General features: G+C 39.3%; 1 protein-coding gene across 2 annotated transcripts in view; it reads right to left on the reverse strand.

Annotated features, from left to right (window-relative positions):
• The window catches only part of KCNG2 (potassium voltage-gated channel modifier subfamily G member 2), a 164,538-nt gene that overhangs the window by 98,425 nt on the left and 52,773 nt on the right, over positions 1 to 13,340 (reverse strand). Inside the window, exon 2 of one of the 2 annotated variants that reach the window (XM_056521370.1) lies at positions 12,407 to 12,472. The exons of the other annotated variant lie outside the window; for it this stretch is intronic. The gene's annotated coding sequence lies outside the window, so the exon portion shown is untranslated. The remainder of the gene's footprint in view (positions 1 to 12,406; positions 12,473 to 13,340) is intronic. 2 annotated transcript variants of the gene reach the window in all.

Consider the following 13,340-nt stretch of genomic DNA (forward strand, 5'->3'; position numbering starts at 1 on the left):
GTTTTTTTTTCGCCTAGGAGATATTTTCCCATTGAAGACTAAGAAATAACAGTGTATATGAAGTTCACTGCAGGGCACCAAGCCTCCAGCGTTTCCTAATATCACAGAACATGGATTAGATTTAATATGTACCATCATGGACACAATAGATATTTTCATTCTTAAGCAGTAATCTTGAAAGAGCAACAAATACATTGCTTTATCACAAACCTCCAATCCCCAACCCCCAGGCTTGCCAAAGGCTTGGGGAAAAATCAATTTCTGGGATGCTGTGAAATACACAGTTTTTGTTCCTAAAAGTCTTTTATATCAGCAGTAAGCATGGAACAGAATTGATGCTAATAATAATAGCAATAATATAAGTGCAGATAACATTTAACTGCTTGGCTGGTACACTGACCTGCAATACACGGTAAGGTAATTTATATTACAACCCCACAGGAAAGAGGTGAAGGAGCGCACATCCTAGCATAAAGCGCAATTATGGCCACCGCAGCCTGAACAACACGCAAATAGATTTTAAAGGCACAGCTAGAATTAGATTGAATTTCCTGCAATATATGCATAGCCAATCAATCACTTCCTTCAATCCAATATATTCCAAGAGCATAGTGCAGAACAATGTATTCAACACATCAGTCCTTTTCCCAATGGAGCGCACAACCAGATTTACCTGCTAAAAACATACCAACCTTAATACTTGTCAGCTACCGAGGAAAAAAGGTTTTCAGAACAGCTGGTGCCAGAAAGTTCTACAGATTTGTAAATTACTTCTATTAAAAATCTTAAAAATCTTAAAGGGGATAATCTGCCCCTAGGCATCTTATCCCCTTTCCAAAGAATAAGGGATAAGATGTTGGATCAAGGGGAGGACTGGTCACTGGGACCTTCCGCGATCTATGGCCCGGCGCCCCGGCATTCTGAACATTTATGTTCAAAACGCCGGCTGTGCTAGGCTGTGGGCGGCCATAGTCTTCACACCCCCTCCATTAATGTCTATGGGAGATATATGTAGGGGGTGTGATGGCTGTGGTTGCTCATAATCCGGCACAGAGCAGAGTTTGCTCTGTCCATGCGGATTACTGGGGTACCGGGCCAAAGACCACTCTGCTTATGCTACAGAGAAATGGGTGTAGTCTTTCCAGTATGACAACAGTGCTCTCTGCTTCCACCTACGTCTGTGTAAGGAGCAGAAGAGGTTTGGTATGGGGATTTGCACATTCTCTGGACAGTTCCTGACACGGACAGAGGTGGCAGCCGAGAGCACTGTGGTCAGACTGGAAAGAACTACAGAACTTTCTTTTGAGCATACAGCAAATTATAAGTACTGGAAGGATGATTAAAGGGGTTCTCTGCCCCTATACATCTTATCCTCTTTTAAAAGAATAGAGGATAAGATTTCTGATCGCGGTTGGTGCGGCAACCTCCCATAGACATGAATAGAGGGGGTGTTGTGTGACATCATGAACCCAGAAGGTACAAGCTTCCGTGTTCGGAATGCCAGGGCGCCAGCCCAGATATTGTGGAGGTCCCAGCAGCCAGAACCGATTTGATCTATCCTTTGGGCGGAGTACCTCTTTAAGATGTTTAAATAGAAGTAATTTGCTAATCTACATAACTTTCTGGCACCTGTTGATTTAAAAACTTCGGAGTACCCCTTTAAACTCAATGAATAATCCAGATTATAAAGATGTGTCCGATGATATTTCTCTGTCTTTCAGTATTGATGTCCCCTTTATTTGCAACCCCTGAAGGTATCACTATCCCTATACTATATTCTGACTCTCTTTTCAAACACCATATCTGTAGTTTCATCTGTTGACTCCCCAGAGGATCACAAAGTGCTATTATGACAAGGTATCATTCCAGATGTCTTTTCTTATTCATACAATATAGAATTTGAGTTTCTACATTTACTTTCTAAAATATAATCGGTATCGTTGCCTTTACCATAGGCATTTTTTTTTCATGAAAATGTATCTTATTTAAATTTTGACCTAAGTAAGAAATTCAAAGACATAGGGGGAGATTTAGCAAAACCTGTCCAGAGGAAAAGTTGCTTAGTTGCCCATAGCAACCAATCAGATCGCTTCTTTCATTTTACAGAGGCCTTTTCAAAAATGAAAGAAGCGATCTGATTGGTTGCTATGGGCAACTCAGCAATTTTTCCGCTGGATAGGTTTTGATGAATCTTCAATATATACCTTCACAGGTATATGGAAATGTCTATAGGTACATTCTTATTGTGTAGTAACCCCTTTTGGTTGTCATTATCTCCTCCTCACTTTCTTATTCATAAGTTTTATTTTCTATAAACATATCTGTATGAGGGCTTATTTGCAGGACAAATTGTGCTTTTTAATGAAGATTGTTTTTTTTTTTTACTGTACAATCTAATTAAAAAAAAAACACCATTGTGAAAAATGTGTGTTTTTTTGGTGCTTGCTTAGTTTTAATTTATACCCCTTTTGGGGTAGATGCAACTTGATTGCTTTTTGACCACATAGTTTCTATAGTTTAGGAAGGGGAGATAGCGAAACAGCAGCAATACTGGAATATTTGATGTTTCTTTGTTGACAGAGTTCATCATGTAGGATAAATAATGCTATATTTTAATAGTTCAGACACTCCCGCACATGTTGATACCAATTATGCTTTTGGAAAAGAGGGGTGTTTTAAATTATTATTATGTGGCTTCTTAGATTTTTTGCAAATGCTTTATTACTGTCTTTGTCAAAAGCACAGCAAAAGTGGATTGCAAAGTCACAAGTTGACTATGTTGGTTGATTAAACTCAATAGACCCGTTGAGATTCCACAACACTAAACATTGACAGTTCACTGATGTATAAACTGAGCCTATACAGAATATGTAATGGGGACACAGCTTAACTTGCTCCACTTATCAGGCTTCTTCCCCCCCCCCCCCCCCCCCCGAAAAAAAACAAAAAACCTTTGTAAAACAACTTATGTCAATCTTGACATTACAAGATGGACTAGTAGCTCACTGAGGGGGTCATGTTGCATGTTGCATATACAAGTCAGGGAGTGGCTGGAGAGAACAGGGGCACACAGGGTCACACAGCTATGCATAGGGCATAGCACTGATCAGTGTTATCGGCTATTTTCTTATCTAGTCTGCTCGATCTCAGACCAGAGCAGAAGACCCCTGGAGACGGACGGAGGCAGGTGAGAGGACCTCTGTCTGCCATTATGGATGATAGGATCCCCGCGGCGATCTGACCATCCATTTAAAGTACCGCACTGCCGCAGATGCCGTGATCTGTATTGATCACAGCATCTGAGGGGTTAATGGCAGACATCCGTGCGATTGCGGATGTCCGCCATTACCGGCGGGTCCCTGGCTGCTGTTAGTAGCCGTCACCTGCCACGCATGACGCGAGCATTGGTCTGGCGCTCGTGGTCATGGCGGAGTGTAAATGTACCTCATGATGAGTACAACCACACCATGGCGTACTTTTACATCCATTGTCTTTGAGGGGTTAAACATGATTTTTAATATTTGATTCCTTATGCCAAATAAATAACTTTTGTAACTGGCTTCTATTAAAAAAAAAAAAGTTTGATGTTAGTTTTTCTGCTGTATACTTCTGGCCACCAGGGGTCTCCCATCTTGGCCAGAACACATTCCGTCTGATCAAAATCTCAGGAGACCAAACACAGGAAGTGATTCTCTGCACTGAGCTTGATTGACAGCTGCAAAAAGCCTCACTGAAAGCAGCTGCACAGACTAAGCTGCACAGAATAAAAGATGAACAGAGCCTCACTGAAAGAAGCACAGACTGAAAGCTGCTGCACAGAGCTTGAGGTCTTCTATTCATCACAGCACTGCAACGATGTGAGGGGAGATTTGTGTTGTAATCTTTGGGGCAATGTATCATATAAGCAGCAACATAAGGTAAGGCTGCATTCACACGGCCATCTAGACCTGTCCCGTTCTTCTCCCCTCAAAAATAAACTTAAAAAGTAAAAAAAAAGCAGACAATAACGAATGCAAACGGATGTTATCTGTTTGTATCCGTTTGTATCCGTTAATGTTCAGTTAATAAACCCCCCCCCCAATTTTTTTTTCTGAGCATGCTCAGAAGTAAAAATGGATCAAAAAACGGATTGAAAAAAATGGATGCAAACGGATGACATTAACCCCTTAAGGACCAGTGGTTTTTCCATTTTTGCACTTTCGTTTTTTCCTCCTTACCTTTAAAAAATCATAACCCTTTCAATTTTGCACCTAAAAATCCATATGATGGCTTATTTTTTGTGCCACCAATTCTACTTTGTAATGACATCAGTCATTTTACCCAAAAATCGATGGCAAAATGGAAAAAAAAATTATTGTGAGACAAATTTTTTTTTTAAAACGCCATTTTGTAACTTTTGGGGGCTTCCATTTCTACACAGAACATTTTTCGGCAAAAATGACACATTATCTTTATTCTGTAGGTCCATACAGTTAAAATGATACCCTACTTATATAGGTTTGATTTTGTCGTACTTCTGAAAAAAATCCTAACTACATGCAGGAAAATGTATACGTTTAAAATTGTCATCTTCTGACCGCTATAACTTTTTTATTTTTCCACGTATGGGTCAGTATGAGGGCTCATTTTTTGCACCGTGATCTGAAGTTTTTATCGGTACCATTTTTGTATTGATCAGACTTATTGATCGCTTTTTATTCATTTTTTCATGATATAAAAAGTGACCAAAAATACGATATTTTGGACTTTGGAATTTTTTTGCGCGCACGCCATTGACCGTGCGGTTTAATTAACAATATATTTTTATAATTTGGACATTTCCACATGCGGCGATACCCCATATGTTTATTTTTATTTACACAGTTTTTTTTTCGTTTTTTTTAAATGGGAAGGGGGGGGGGGGGTGATTCAATCTTTTATTAGGGAAGTGGTTAAATGATCTTTATTTTTTTTTTTAAATCACTTTTTTTTTTTGCATTGTTATAGCTCCCATAGGGGGCTATAACACTGCACACACTGATCTTTTACATTGATCATTGTTACATTGATCAATGATTCTGCCGCTTGACTGCTCATGTCTGGATCTCAGGCACTGAGCAGTCATTTGGAGATCGGACACACTGGAGGAAGGTAGGGGCCCTCCTTTTGTGTTCCTGCTGTTCGATATGTCGCAATTTCACCGTGGCGGTCCCGAACAGCCTACTGAGTTAGCCGGGATATGTTTACTTTCACTTTAGACGCGACAATCAACTTAGAACGCCGCGTCTAAAGGGTTAATAGCAGACGGCACCGCGATCAGTGCCGTGGTATGCCCTGCGTCCTTCAATGGTTAAGGCCATAATGGGCTGTGTCTTTAAGGGGCTAATGAATTTTTTGGTCTATGCTTTTCTATGCTTCTACTATTTTTATGATTTATTCTTATATTATACTTTTTATACCTACTTTTTTTTTTACTTTATTTATTTTGAATAAATACATGCACTTATCCTCTAAACTCATTTAATAGCTACCAGGTTATTACTTGGCCACCCCCTTATAGAAAACAAAATGATGGGGGTTGGAGCTGGTAGGTTGGCAGCACACATGGCAGGATGTTCAATGGTTTCCAGTCAATTGTCTTGTATGTTTAGCCTTTGTTTCTGATCTGTTTATCCTAGTAAGTATCCATATCACTCTCTTTTTGTTATGTGGATCCACTAATATCTATTAATGCATTGAGTGATCTGTATGTTACCTGATTCTCTGATCATTATTCCCTGCATTCCATGTGTATTTGCTCTCGGTATCATCTCCCCTTCTCTGTAGTTGTCATTCCAGTGCCTTGTGTTTTTAATATTTCCCACTGTAATTTTAAATGTATGTCCTATATTTTGATATATGTTTAATAAAGCTGAATATTTTACATAATTGGTTCTGTTGTTGGTGTATAAAACAAAATGATGTAGTCCAACAAGGTGTAATTAAAACCTGAGATCTATTCGGACATGAAGATACAAGCAGCACAACGAGTGCCAAGTGTGAACAGGAACCAAAGTGTTTCAACCGCAACACGCGATCTTAATCGTATGTCACAGTTGAAACACATTGGTTCCTTTTCACACTACGCAGTGTAGTTGTGCTGTTTGTATTTTCATGTCCGAATAAATTTCACATCTTAATTGCCCCTCGCTGGACTACATCATTGGCCCCGATTTACTAAGAGTGGAGTGGAGTTTTGTTTGTGGGTTTTAATCCCCTACAATTTTTTTCCACGATATTTACTAAGATTTCTCTGCATTTTGCACTTCTCCCTACATTTTGCTTTTTTTTTTACACATGCTCTGATCTGTGGGGTTTTCCTCTGAAATCCTGCAATCCACCACATTTTTGTAAAAATGCCAGGAACACGCCCCTTTTCTGTGACCACGCCCCTTTCACAGATGACCACGCCCCTTTCCGGGTTTTCTCAGTTTCTCCGTTTTTTTTTCATTTCTGGTGCAATGAGAAAGAATTCTGGCGCAATGAGATGAGACAGAATTCTGTCGCAAAACATGTCGGGTTTACAATAGTAAATAAGGGTCACTCTGTTTTTGCAGTTACAAAGGTTAAAGCTGGAGGTAAATCGGGATACTCTGGGGTTGGAGTGCTATGTTCTCCTTGTGTATAAAGCCCCTCATATAACCTAGGAGACTGCAATTTAATGCTTTTTTGTTTACTTTAACCTTTTCCCTGTGGGTATAGGAGGTATGCAGTAACATCGATTCTATTAAGATAATTTAATATCAGTGAACTGCCCAATTTTGTTTATAGATCTCCAAAAAGGGCCCTTGTCTCACTTCACTGCTGCATGAAGCACGTGCCAACCCAATACTTCATGCAGTGGTGAAGAGAGACAGGGGCCCTTTTTGGAGATCTATAAACAAAAGTGTGCAGCTCACTAATATACTAAAGATACCTCAGTAATGTACTCTGGTATCTCCGGTGCTCCCATAGAAAATGCATGGAGACACATCCCTTCATGGTGGAGCCAGGGCTGAATTCCTGCAGGAACGTGTAGGAACTGAGTTCCTGCACTTTTTTCCCAGCAGGAACACCACTCTTATTAGCAGGAGTCCACACTTTTTTATCCAGGACCTGGCCCCTGGATGGAGCCCTGTTATAAACGCCAGAGAGTCCCACAGATTAAATGCTCCTGTGGTCAGATATTGTTTCCTTATCCTGTGAAAAAAGGAGATATGTTTTTAAGGGCTGGAATATCCCTTTAACCCTTTGCAAGCAGATGTGTACTCTTCTAGCACATTAACCCTTAACAGAGGGTTCTATCCTCCTCTTTTAGCTAGACTGCATAATACACAGGAAAGTATTCCTGTACTTTCTATAGCATTCTATATTAGGTCAAGTTTCGGCTCTTGGCAGGAGAAAAAGGAAAACTTTGCCTCATTTGCATTTTGCTGATTTGCTGCCCATTGGGATCCATCTAGATGATGTTCATAAGAAGAACTTTATCTTTTGAACTACTCTCATATAAGAAGGTTACATAAATTCCAGCATATACTAGTTTAATAAATTATTTTTTCCCACGTTTGTGATTTACTTTTGCAACTTATTACAATATAAAACAGGCAAATCTATTTGCTCACCCCAAATCCTGGCCAGATCGGAGTAAAAGGCTGTATTTTGCCACTCAATTGCAATACAGAATAAGCTGCCCCCCTCACAGTTGGTACCTTCCAAAGAAGAAGAGTAGTGTTTCTTGCACATGGAAAAGAAAATTCTATTTTGATCTCATCAACTGGAGATTGTCTTTATGAACTTAGCACTACGAAAGTTTTCGAGAACATGAGAACCCAAGGTTTGCCAAATAAAAAATATATACGCTTGTGTATACAATCATGTATTCATTTTTTTTTTTGGCAGACATTGCTTGCAGGAATACTTCATTCATTAAGAATGCAAGTGTCATCACTTGATCTGTCATGAACAATTTTCTAGAGAGCGCTGACTAGTGGGAAGCAGTAAAGTCGTTCCCCAGTTTCGATGTCCTTCAAGCCAAGGCTACTTATGCAATAAAAAGCTGCTGCTGTGTTTTTTAGTGATTCCTCAGACAAACACTTTGAAATGTACAACATATAGTGAAGGCCCTCCGGCAACATTGTGACAATTCTTTTAGAAAAGTAGTTTGATGCTGACAGTGGCACAGCACTATTAAGCTTTTACCCAACAGTGATGAACGGGTGCTTGGAAATGCTATAGAAATATGTCACAGCAGAATAAGAGAATAATGAAAAAGGTTAAAACATCCAACAAAAGTCCAGTAGAAGAGCAAAGCTTCCACCCACCATCCCAAAGCCACATGCACCATTATTCCACACACTAGTTTCCTTTCCTTTTAGCAGCCACAATAATATTATCTCTTATTAATATTTTCTTCTGTCTTATTTGTGCCATCAGCCACAACAAGTTCTCCCTACAATTCTATGTCACCCTTCTCTTTCTTTGAGATTCTGGATCACTGGACATCTACTCAATGCTGTGTCAATCTTTTCTGCATCTGAGCACTCGGTTACATTATTTTAATGGTTAATGTGATATTGATATTTTTTGTGCCATCTATACATGAGTGGGAGGAATAAGTGTATTCTATACCTTTGGCCAGCATGTACAAGTTAAAGGGGTACTCCCATGGAAACCTTTTTTTTTTTTTTTTTTTAAATCAACTGGTGCCAGAAAGTTTAACAGATTTGTAAATCACTTCTATTAAAAAATCTTAATCCTTCCAGTACTTTTTAGGGGCTGTATACTAAAGAGAAATCCAAAAAAGAAATGCATCTCCTCTGATGTCATGGCCACAGTGCTCTCTGCTGACCTCTGCTGTCCATTTTAGGAACTGTCCAGAGCAGCATATGTTTGCTATTCGGATTTTCTCCTGCGCTGGACAGTTCCTAAAATGGACAGCAGAGAGCACTGTGGTCATGACATCAGAGGAAATGCATTTCTTTTTTGGATTTCTCTTTAGTATACAGCCCCTAAAAAGTACTGGAAGGATTAAGATTTTTTTTAATAGAAGTGATTTACAAATCTGTTTAACTTTCTGGCTCCAGTTGATTTAAAAAATAAAATAAAAATTCCACGGGAGTACCCCTTTAACTCTGCACTGAGCAGCATAATTCAGTTTATTACATAACTTGTAGAATCTTTTGCACTTTATTCTTTTTACTGCAGGAATTCCCCAAGTCCATACAGTGTGCATTGTCTACATCCTTCTTGTTCATCATGATACTGGAATCTCTTTTGTTGCATTGTAAAATAATACTTTTTTTTATCTGTAATATGATGCATATTAATAAAAATATTTTTTACAAATATGTATATATATTTTGGGGCATATTACTGCCATATAGGTTATATAACCCTTAGTGTAGTGGGCAGAACTATGGGGAAGCTGGTGTGCCACCACCGGGATATTGCTGTGCTCTTTGAGCCTGGGAGGCTGTCACAAAAACAGATGCTGCCCTTGGGTGAATATGCTTTCGTTACAGCAAATGACATTTGGTTTTTTTTGTGATTCTTGTCACACTGCACCTCTTTTCTTTAGCATGCATATTAAAATGAGATTGGAGTCATCTCTTCTCTTTCCCTTTTATTGTGGATTCAAAAACACGTTTTTTGGAATCCTGATGGATTTTGACTGCATTAACCATAATTCTAAAAGGGAGATAATTAAAGGGGTACTCCAGCACTAAGACATCTTATCCCCCTATATAAAGGATAGGGGATAAGATGTCTGATCGAGGGGGTCCCCCGCAATCTATTATGCAGCACCCACCTGTTAGCACTGTAGGAAGCGCTGGAGGATTCAAGTCTAATGCCTCCCGACCACGGGGATGGAGTATCGTGATGTAACGACTCCGCCCCCGTGTGACATCATGTCCCGCCCCCTCAATGCAAGTCTATGGGAGGGGGCGTGACGGACGTCACGCCCCTCTCATAGACTTGCATTGAGGGGGCGGGGCATGACATCACACAGGGGCGGAGTCGTGATGTCAGAATACTCCATCCCCATGGTCGGGAGGCATTAGACTTGAAGCCTCCAGAGCTTCCTACAGTGCTAACAGGTGGGTGCTGCATACTAGATTGCGGGGGACCCCCTGCGATCAGACATCTTATCCCCTATCCTTTGGATAGGGGATAAAATGTCTTAGTGCCGGAGTACCCCTTTAAGGAAGAAAGTATGTCTGAACTTTAAGAACCTTGGCCGGCATTTATCAAGTGAAGAATTTTTTTACACCTTTTTGTGTGTGCTGGTAATGTGTAGGAGCACCAGATTTATTAAATGGTCACAGAGCATTTTGTGCAGGTCACATTTTCTGAAATTTCTCTCTTCACATACACCAAAAAGCTAAGGTAAGTCTGGGTTGGTGTAGTTTTAGAGACTTTTCAGTGGTTTTTCACCTTTTATGCGCCTTTTCACAAAAAGTAAAAAACAGTTCATAAAACCCTTCCATATCATGTGTATTGCCAAAACCAGTGGATTGCGACTCAAAATCAGCAGGAATGTGTAAACTGAAAGGCGCAAAAAAGGCGCAAATAAACCCTACTTGCGCCTTTTTTGCACCTTTTCTAGACAAAAAAAAAAACAGTCTAAAACCAATGATAAATGTCGTCCCTTGTCTTTTATAAAAGTAACAAGTATGCATGTCGTACTGGGAGGCATCACTGTTCTATCATCACCAGTCAGATCTGTGGAGCCTGTCAGATCTGCATCTTAAGTATTAATAAGGCTTAAAGGCGCAATCCTGGCACAGAAGCAACATTACTGATGTGATATATTTTTGTGCTTTTGAGATGGAAAAAAAATTCTCTTTCTCTTGAAGTGGAATAGGCATTCTAATTTTAAACAGAAGAAGCTTTAAAATATTAATGAAAAAAAAAAAAAGAGAAAAGTCTGCAGTCCTTGGAAGGAAGAAAGAATGTTTCAATTCAGTATCAGTAAACAAAGATCTACGGGCAGCATGAAATCCCAGCAGGCTCCCTCATTACAAAAAGCTATGTTTTATTATAATATGTTGCAGTGTTTCAGATTAAACATAATGTAAAGATGAGCTGGGAATCGGGAAAAAATAACAGGGGCAACTTGCTGTTATCATCTTCCAGCCTGCTGGAATGACTGGTCTCTCCTTACTTGTCAATGAAGCTGGATGGAAAAAAGCTTGCAAACAACTGTCCCCAAACCGATGGCACCTTTATATCCTTAGTGCACATATTTAATACTTAAATTGGTACTGTCTTGTAATTCAGCCGAACAGTCAGAGAAGCTGGCTGTCTCTCGCAGGGGCACTGACCCGCTCAGAGCATGAAGCCCGGTATGTCATTTGTGGGGTCAGGCCAGGGAGGAGGTTTGGCTGACCACTCCGACTGTTCTCCGGAATTACCAGACAGCTAGGCTATATTTTACCAAACCATGTCCGAAAGAATGCCTTAACTAATGGTGCCTGCAGCTCCTGTAAAACGATTGGGCAGCAGCTGAATGTTGTGTCACATTCGTTCCTGCTTGCAACTGCTCGGCTCTGCTCCTATAGCACTAAGCACTAAACTATAGGTACCCTTTACTTGAGATTTATGAAGTTGGGGAGTTTGGCAAAACACAGATTTGTAAATTACTTCTATTTAAAAAAAATTATCCTTACAGTACTTAACAGCTGCTGTATGCTCCACAAGAAGTTCTTTTCTTTTTGACCACAGTGCTCTCTGCTGAAACCTCTGTCCATGTCAGGAACTGTCCGGAGCAGGCTAGGTTTCCTATGGGGATTTGCTCCTACTCCGGACAGTTCCTGACATGTACAGAGGTTTCAGCAGAGAGCACTGTGGTTAGACAGAAAGGAAATAAATAAAAAAAATAAAAAAAAAGAACTTCCTCTGGAGCATACAGCAGCTGACAAGTACTGGAATGATTACGATTTTTAAATAGAAGTAATTCACAAATCTGTTTAACTTTCTGGCACCAGTTAATTTAAAACATTTTCCAGTGGAGTACCCCTTTAAAAAGTCTTTTTTTTTTTTTTTTTTTTTTAGTTATATCAAGGTTTCTAGGTGCCTAAGATAGTAAAATAATACAAATTTTAATTATAATAGAGAATACATAAAATTATATTTGCAGCAATAGGAATATTTAGTAAATCAGATTTTTCCTAAAAAATATGTTTCAAAAAAGGTCAACTGCAAACATTAAAATAAGGCTGGAAAAAGTGAAAACATTTTCAAGTTTTCACTCTAAGGTTAATTAAACGTAGAGTAATTGCTGTATTAGTAATCCATTACACAAGCTTGTTTTACTAACAGGCTCTATCCACAATGTTCTAGTCAATAGACGTGTCAGAAACCGGCAGAAGTTACACAAATTTTCCTTGGCAGCTAAGAAAGCTAGTACCTTCACAGAGACTCCCCAAGGATGGATATTCAAAGCTTGTTCTGCTGACTCAAGCCAGGGAGAGTCCTGAGAGGAAACAAACATCATTTTAGTAACATTGTCATCAAGAAGAACATGAGCTTACGTCTAGATGGAAGGTCGTATTTTAAGTTGGGGCTTGGTCCAGGACACTTGTGTACCACAATATGCATTATTTAATTTATCCCACTAAATGTCTGAAGACATGACAGCTTCCTTAAAAATGTAACCCAAACAAGATTCGAAACTACTTCACTCCATATCGCAGCTGCCGGTCAATGCTACAACAGAGACAATAACATATGAAAAAAGTCAACTTTTTGAGAGTAAAAAAAAGTAGAACAGTAAAAAAAAAAAATTTTTACTCCACAAAGTTTATTTAACAACCACTGTCCCCAAATAACACAAGACCCCTCCTATTACCGTTTAAAAAAAATAGTGATGTTCCTGTACACTTGGCAGGAAATTAGTGCATCCACTATGTAAATCCAGCCCTGCGAGGCCGGAGGGCATATAAAGCTCGGAATTCAGGCCTTAGCATTATCAACATTCAACAGGCTCCTCATTGCAATTGTAAGGATAGAATAGATTCCAACACAGACCCTGCAGGCAGAGAAACGGGCACTAAAGGCTTTTGGAAGGCAAGAAAGGTGATACTTTTTCATGATAAAATATATTACAGAATCTTATGCACCAAAGGTAATAAAATTCATCTAATGATAATAACACTTTAATCGCTATGTGAAACTGTACCTTAACCCTCAGGGTCTGCTCCTAGCTGTGCCCTAAAGGAGAAACTCTAAAAGCAGCCAACATGAAAGAAAATAAAGAAACTAGAAGCTAAGTTATTACCAAAAGTAAAAAAATATATATATATATAAAAATAACATGGGTGCACATCCAGTTTATGCAATGG

Source organism: Hyla sarda, chromosome 5 (genome assembly GCF_029499605.1).
Source record: "Hyla sarda isolate aHylSar1 chromosome 5, aHylSar1.hap1, whole genome shotgun sequence".
Lineage (NCBI taxonomy): Eukaryota > Metazoa > Chordata > Amphibia > Anura > Hylidae > Hyla > Hyla sarda.